The following is a 7,979-nucleotide window of genomic DNA, read 5'->3' on the forward strand; positions in this document are numbered from 1 at the left end:
AGGGAGAGACGTAACGGGGGGGAGGTGGAGGCGCCAGGGGCTGGTGTAAAATCCCTCCTCTCCCCCCCACTATATATAGGGGTGCCAGGGGGGCGCCGGCCCTAGTAGATGGCATCTACTAGGGGGGGCGGCGGCCAAGGGGAGGTTTCCCTCCCCCCCAAGGCACCTAGGGGTGCCTTCCACCACATGGACTCTTCCATGGTGGAAACCCTAGGCGCATGGGCCTATAGGGGCTGGTGCCCTTGGCCCATCTAGGCCAAGGCGCACCCCCTACAGCCCATGTGGCCCCCCGGGACAGGTGGCCCTACCCGGTGGACCCCCGGGACCCTTCCGGTGGTCCCGGTACAATACCGATAACCCCAAAACTTGTCCCGATGCCCGAAATAGCACTTCCTATATATAATTCTTTACCTCCGGACCATTCCGGAACTCCTCGTGACATCCGGGATCTCATCCGGGACTCCGAACAATATTCGGGTTTCTGCATATACATATCTTCATAACCCTAGCGTCACCAAACCTTAAGTGTGTAGACCCTACGGGTTCGGGAGACAAGCAGACATGACCGAGACGACTCTCCGGTCAATAACCAACAGCGGGATCTGGATACCCATATTGGCTCCCACATGCTCCACGATGATCTCATCGGATGAACCACGATGTCGAGGATTTAATCAATCCCATACGCTATTCCCTTTGTCTATCGATATGTTACTTGCCCGAGATTCGATCGTCGGTATCCCAATACCTCGTTCAATCTCGTTACCGGCAAGTCACTTTACTCGTACCGTAATGCATGATCCCGTGACCAGACACTTGGTCACTCTGAGCTCATTATGATGATGCATTACCGAGTGGGCCCAGTGATACCTCTCCGTCATACGGAGTGACAAATCCCAGTCTTGATCCATGTCACCCAACAGACACTTTCGGAGATACCCGTAGTCTACCTTTATATCACCCAGTTACGTTGTGACGTTTGGCATACCCAAAGCACTCCTATGGTATCCGGGAGTTACACGATCTCATGGTCTAAGGAAAAGATACTTGACATTGGAAAACTCTAGCAAACGAACTATACGATCTTGTGCTATGTTTAGGATTGGGTCTTGTCCATCACATCATTCTCTCAATGATGTGATCTCGTTATCAATGACATCCAGTGTCCATAGTCAGGAAACCATGACTATCTGTTGATCGACGAGCTAGTCAACTAGAGGCTCACTAGGGACATGTCGGTGTCTGTTATTCACACATGTATTACGATTTCCGGATAACACAATTATAGCATGAATAAAGACAATTATCATGAACAAGGAAATATAATAATAATGCTTTTATTATTGCCTCTAGGGCATATTTCCAACACCTAAGTGTCATCCCCACCGCCGCCGAGCCGTCCTCGGCCTGGAAGGAGCCATCGACGGACAGGGCCACAGTCCCACTCGGTGGTGCCGGCCATGGCAGGTCACCGGCCCTAACCTTTTGGCGTGGTTCCACCGGGGCTTCCGAGGGCATCTTTCCTTTGACAATCTTCTCCACAGTAAATTTGCCAGCCAAGTTGATAGATTTATAGTAGCTGTCCAAGAATTCAACGGAGGCCATCACTGGGGGTGCTTCCTTACCATGATATACATCATTACGGATCTGCCAAATCCTCCAAATCAACAAGATTACCATGTTGAATTCTTGGACAGATGGCCCTGCCCCTGGCGCTGTCCGCGTCTCGACTCCCTCTGCCTTCCTGCCGCCGCCGGCCCTGCCCCGGGCTGCCGTGCATGCCACTGCCCTACTGGCCGCCTCCGCTGGGGCCCCTCAATGGCTGCCGCACCGCGGCCGTCCGTTGGTGGCCTCGCCCCGCTCCCCCCTGGTCGGGCTCGCCCCCTCCCACTCGGGCGACGCCCATGACCCAGCACCCGACGCCCGTTAAGGCCCCTGGCCAATGACAAACGGGGCCCAGCCCCAGAATGTTTTATTAAAAGAAAGAATTAGTAATAAAAATAATAAATAAAATATTAATTAATTAATTAAAGAATTAATTAACTTAATTAATAATAATTAGATTAATCTAAGCACGAATTAACCTAATTAATTGTTAGTTAATTAATCAGTCAATGACATGCGGGGCCCTCACATCAGTTTGACCCAGTCAACGCCCTGTTGACTGTTGACGTCATGATGACATCAGCATACACTATTCTGGATAATGTTGATTTAAAATAATTAAATAAATTCTAAAATTGATTAAATCTTTTAAAAATTAATATAAAATAAACTGTAGCTCGGATGGAAAAACTTTGTACATGAAAGTTGCTCAGAACAACGAGATGATTCCGGATATGCAGCCCGTTTGACTACCACACATCCCTAGCATAGCAAACTCGCAACTTTCCCCCTCCGGTTCATCTGTCCGAAAACGCGAAACACCGGGGATACTTTCCCGGATGTTTCTCCCCTTCGTCGGTACCACCGACTACCGCGTTAGGACACACCGAACACCGCGTATTGCCTTGTTACGCTTTGTGATGCTTTGTTTGCTTTGTTATTTATTGTGTTCCCTCTCCGTTACTTCTTTCCGATAGACCCCAAGTCTGCCGGCGACCCCCAGTTTGACTACGATGTTGGCGACTCGTCCTTCTTGCCAGAGCAACCAGACCAGCCCCCCCCTGATCACCAGATATCGCCTATTCTTCTCTATACTGCTTGCATTAGAGTAGTGTAGCGTGTTACTGTTCGATTAGTCCTATTCTGTTGCATAGCCTGTCATTGTTGCTACAGTCATTGATACCTTACCCGCAATCCTATATGCTTAGTATAGGATGCTAGTTTATCATCATTGGCTCTACATTCTTGTCAGTCTGCCTTGCTATACTATTGGGCTGTGATCACTTGGGAGGTGATCATGGGTATATACTATTCATATATACATACTATACAAAAGGTGACTAAAGTCGGGTCAGCTCGTTGAGTACCCGCAAGTGATTCCGATGTGGGGGCTGAAAGGACAGGTGGCTCCATCCCGGTAGAGGTGGGCCTGGGTTCCTGACGGCCCCCAACTATTCCTTTGTGGCGGAGCGGCAGGGCAGGTTGAGACCACCTAGGAGAGAGGTGGGCCTGGCCCTGGTCAGCGTCCGTGGTTACTTCATAATAACACGCTTAACGAGATCTTGGTATTTGATCTGAGTCTGGCCACTGGCCTATACGCACTAACTAACTACGCGGGAAAGATATGGGCACTCAACGTCGTGGTATCAGCCGAAGCCTTCTTGACGTCAGCGACGGAGCGGCGCGCGCCGGATTGGACTGGAACGCCTACTCTTGTATAAGGGAGGCTAGGTCTGCTTCCGGCTGCCCTCGCAATGTGCAGGTGTGCAATGGGCGATGGGCCCAGACCCCTGCGCGCATAGGATTTAGACCGGCGTGTTGACCTCTCTGTTGTGCCTAGGTGGGGCTGCGACGTGTTGATCTTCCGAGGCCGGGCATGACCCAGGAAAGTGTGTCCGGCCAAATGGGATCGAGCGTGTTGGGTTATGTGGTGCACCCCTGCAAGGAAGTTTATCTATTCGAATAGCCGTGTCCCTCGATAAAAGGACGACCCAGAGTTGTACCTTGACCTTATGACAAATAGAACCGGATACTTAATAAAACACACCCTTCCAAGTTCCACAGACAACCCGGTGATCGCTTTTCCACAGGGCGACGAGGGAAGGATCGCCGGGTAGGATTATGCTATGTGATGCTACTTGGAGGACTTCAATCTACTCTCTTCTACATGCTGCAAGACGGAGGCTACCAGAAGCGTAGTCTTCGACAGGATTAGCTATCCCCCTCTTATTCTGGCATTCTGCAGTTCACTCCACCGATATGGCCCTTTACACATATACCCATGCATATGTAGTGTAGCTCCATGCTTGCGAGTACTTTGGATGAGTACTCACGGTTGCTTTTCTCCCTCTTTTCCCCCTTTCCCTTCTACCTGGTTGTTGCAACCAGATGCTGGAGCCCAGGAGCCAGACGTCACCGTCGACAACGACTCCTACTACATTGGAGGTGCCTACTGCTACGTGCAGGCTGCTGACGACGACCAGGAGTAGTTAGGAGGATCCCAGGCAGGAGGCATGCGCCTCTTTCGATCTGTATCCCAGTTTGTGATAGCCATCTTATGGCAACTTGTTTAACTTATGTCTGTACTTAGATATTGTTGCTTCCGCTGACTCGTCTATGATCGAGCACTTGTATTCGAGCCCTCGAGGCCCCTGGCTTGTATTATGATGCTTGTATGGCTTATTTTATTTTTAGAGTTGTGTTGTGATATCTTCCCGTGAGTCCCTGATCTTGATCGTACACGTTTGCATGTATGATTAGTGTACGATTGAATCGGGGGCGTCACAGGGGCTAATGCTGATTGCTTCTTAAACTGATATTTTAAAGTCCCAAGGCTCAATACAAGTATTAATCTTGACACTTGGGGGCTAATGCCTAATTGATCAGATCAACCGGATGATAAGGAATTCCACAAAGTTAAACTTTTCGACAGAAAGACCCGGTTCATCTTGCAGAGGTCAACCGGCCCTTGGGGGATACACAGTTGCAGTTTCTTTTATCAAAGTCCCGGTCCATCTTGAAGAGATAAACCGGCCCTTGGGGGCTACAATGGGATTGATATAAAGCACAAAGAAAGATTTATAGAAGTTACCTCATAGCATTCTTTCATCAAGTTGACTAAACCTCCCTCATAATCTCGACTTGAATACAGGCGGTTTAGATATCCAGAATGGAGCTCCTGAGCACTAAGATGAGCGCAGTTTGACAAATCAGTATTCCATTTGCCTTTTTCCACAACAGCAGACTCCACTTTGGCACTATGCTTTGACAAAGCGACAGGGTTGCCAGGGGAAGTGTGGCCAAAACCAGTGATTACTACATCATCAGTCTTGCCATCAAAAATGTCATCTGTGTTGGACGGTTTGGCAGTGGCTCTTGCTGGGCTTGGAGGGTTCGCAGCTGGACTTGGTGGATTGGCAGTTGGGCTTGGCGGATCAACATGAGGACTGGCCGGATTAACTTCTCGTAGATCAACATAAGTGTCCTGACCTTGTGGCACAGGATCATCCATAGCAATATCAGTATCTCCACCAGCGCCTTCTGAGATCCTCTCCGGTTCAAACTCCTCAGTGGGGAATATTCAGTTTCGCTTTTTTGCTAAGTCGGGCTTTGGCACTGCAAATAGCAAACAGAGGTTAATATGGTAAACTAGTGCAAGAAATTAAAGCTAGAGTTATCATACTCACCCAGGGACGGTCTTGAGTGGAGGCATCTGGGTGGTTGATGAATCGCCAGAAGATGAATTGGAAGTTACCTGATAATTTGAGTCAGACGGATTAAGAGGATATCGGAAGTAACCCGCCAAGGGATAAGATTTGTTAGAATTACAAGAAAACTCTGCACGATGCTTCTGGATTGGGGTGTCTGGTAAACCGGAGGAAGTGACTTGCTGGCCACTGTGCCGGGTTGTGCGACAAGCTTCATGTTGCTATGTCTCCAAAGAAACATATGGATCCAAATGAGCAAGAGGATGTGAGCGTTTCACTTTCCGGACTGCGCGGCGAAGTTTTTGTATTGGCACATGATTTGAATCGGAGGAAAGGGAGATTACCTCTACATGGTCAGCGTGGCTGGCTTCCGCATCGTCCTGATAATGATCATTGTCATAAGATGCATGAAAAATGAACCAAGGGAGTCAAGTTCTACCTCTGGTTCTAAATCATCAACATCTTAGGGCGGATCAAAGGACTCGGCGGTTCTCTTTTTAGCAGGCTTCTTGATGACCTTGGACTTAGCCCGAGGTGCTATCATCGGTTTGTCTGTTGGTTTGGTCGGTTTGTCCTGCGATTACCTCTTCCAAAACGGATCATTACTCTACAAAGATAAACCGAAAGGCTATCAGCAAGTGTCAAAGAGGGCGGATTAAAACAGAAAAAGGCAGTTCTTACAGCTGGCGGTTTGTTGAGAGCACAGAACAGATGAAGCCCAGTTTTGCTGCATTCAGCTACCGGTTCGTCCAGCATCTTCTTAACGCATTCAGTAATCTCGACATCAGTCAATTGAATGTAAATATAACATTGAGGGTCTTTCACATCTCCCGTGTACTTGCACATTAAACCGGAACGACGGCTCAAAGGCAAGATACTCCATGAAACCCAGCAACGGACAAGGTCAATACCGGTGAAACCGTTTGCCATAAGAGCCTAGAGCTTAGCAAGATGTGGTGCATATGTTTGTCGTTCTTTGGCAGAAAGCCGTTGAGGCAGTGGATGTTCATTGCTGAGCCGGTAAGCACGATAACCCGACAGAGGATTTTCATCAGCAGGAGCAGTGTTCCAGCAGTAGAACCACGTCTAATTCCAATCCTTGGGGTGGTTGTGATGTTTGGCATGAGGAAAATTAACTTCTTTCCTTTTCTGAATCGACACCCCGCCAAGTTCAGTGTTGGGGCCGTCGGTGAATTCAGTTCGGCGGTTCAAGTGGAAGATGTCTCTGAACAGTTCAACAGTTGGTTCTTCTTGCAGATAAACTTCACAAAATACTTGGAAGTTGCAAATCTTGGGCAAAGAGTTTGGTCCAATATCTTGAGGGTGGAGTTGGAAACTGGCAAGTACATCACAGAATTTTTTTGATCCGGGAGGGCTAAACCCTAGATCCAGATGCTGCATAAACACAACCACTTCTCCATCTTGAGGTTCAGGAGGATTTTCAGTACCAGGGACTCTCTAATGAATGACCTCCTTCTTGGCTAAGGCGCCAGTCACAACATATCCAGTAAGTTGCTCTTCTTTAATCCGGGAGGGAACCCAATTACAAGAAGAGAACTGTTTGGCCATTTTTATGACAAGCTATAAAGGAAGTTCAAGTACCGGTTCACGGTTCAAGATTGATATGCATAAACCGGTGTCAAACCGGGGGATTTAATCAAAGCATATATACATGTTAAACCGGATACTTATACTCAAAAAAAGTTAGCGGTTTAAGTAAGGGCTAATGGTACCTGGCGGATTATCAGTTTCTAAGAGTTAAACCGTCTACACTGGAAGAAGCAGATCTGAAATTTACTAAGTACTGAAGAAACAGGTTTCACAAGATGGTGTTATAGTTTTGGATCTACCGCGGTTCAGTAAAGAAAATTTTCTGAGCCCTAAAATGGCGACGGCAGAACACCAAAAGTCCAGATGGGATCTATCCAGGCACAAAGAGATACTATGGCAAGGTAAACTAAAGCTATAGCTTCGGCCGCAAAAGGAAGATGACAAGCTCATCTAGACTCAATAAGACAGTAAGGGAGAAGCAACGAACGAGGATGAACACGGATGAACACTGAAACCCTAATGCAGATCTGATAAGTTGGAAAGAGGAGAACTTACTGGGGCTGCGGGGCAGTGGAAGAGCGTCGCAGTGTTTTTGGTCAAGAACAGGTTGATGTAGTGGCCTGGTTGGTGCAGATGCAAAGGTCGGCGGCGGCGGTGATGCTTGAGCTCTTCGGAGTCACGAGGAAGAAGAAGAGGCAAGGGGGAAAAAGAAAGGACCCCTGGGCCTATTTATAAGGCAAATGGATAAGTAAGGCAAGCGCGGGAATCGAGGAGCCCGAAACAGAGAGTAGGGCATAGCTGTCGCCTCGATCTTTGGATATCAGTTCATAAAAAAGAAATCTTTATGATTTTTTTACACAGATGACGTCATGGCGGTTTAAGGCGACTCCAGAAGATGACGTCACGGCAGTTTACAAGGACAACACAAAGACGTTCAAATCAGAATCTTTCTAAGTTGAAGATTGACATGAAAAGGTTCAAATCAATCTGGGGCCGAATGTTGGGGATATGACTACTGAGTTAAACAGCCCAAGAGGGGCCGGGTTAACTCACAAGGCGTCCTATGCAAGAGCCCGTGAAGATGAAGGCTATGGCGCTTTAACCATGAAGACTTTG

The sequence above is a fragment of the Triticum dicoccoides genome, chromosome 5B (genome assembly GCF_002162155.2).
Source record: "Triticum dicoccoides isolate Atlit2015 ecotype Zavitan chromosome 5B, WEW_v2.0, whole genome shotgun sequence".
In the NCBI taxonomy this organism is placed as follows: Eukaryota; Viridiplantae; Streptophyta; class Magnoliopsida; order Poales; family Poaceae; genus Triticum; species Triticum dicoccoides.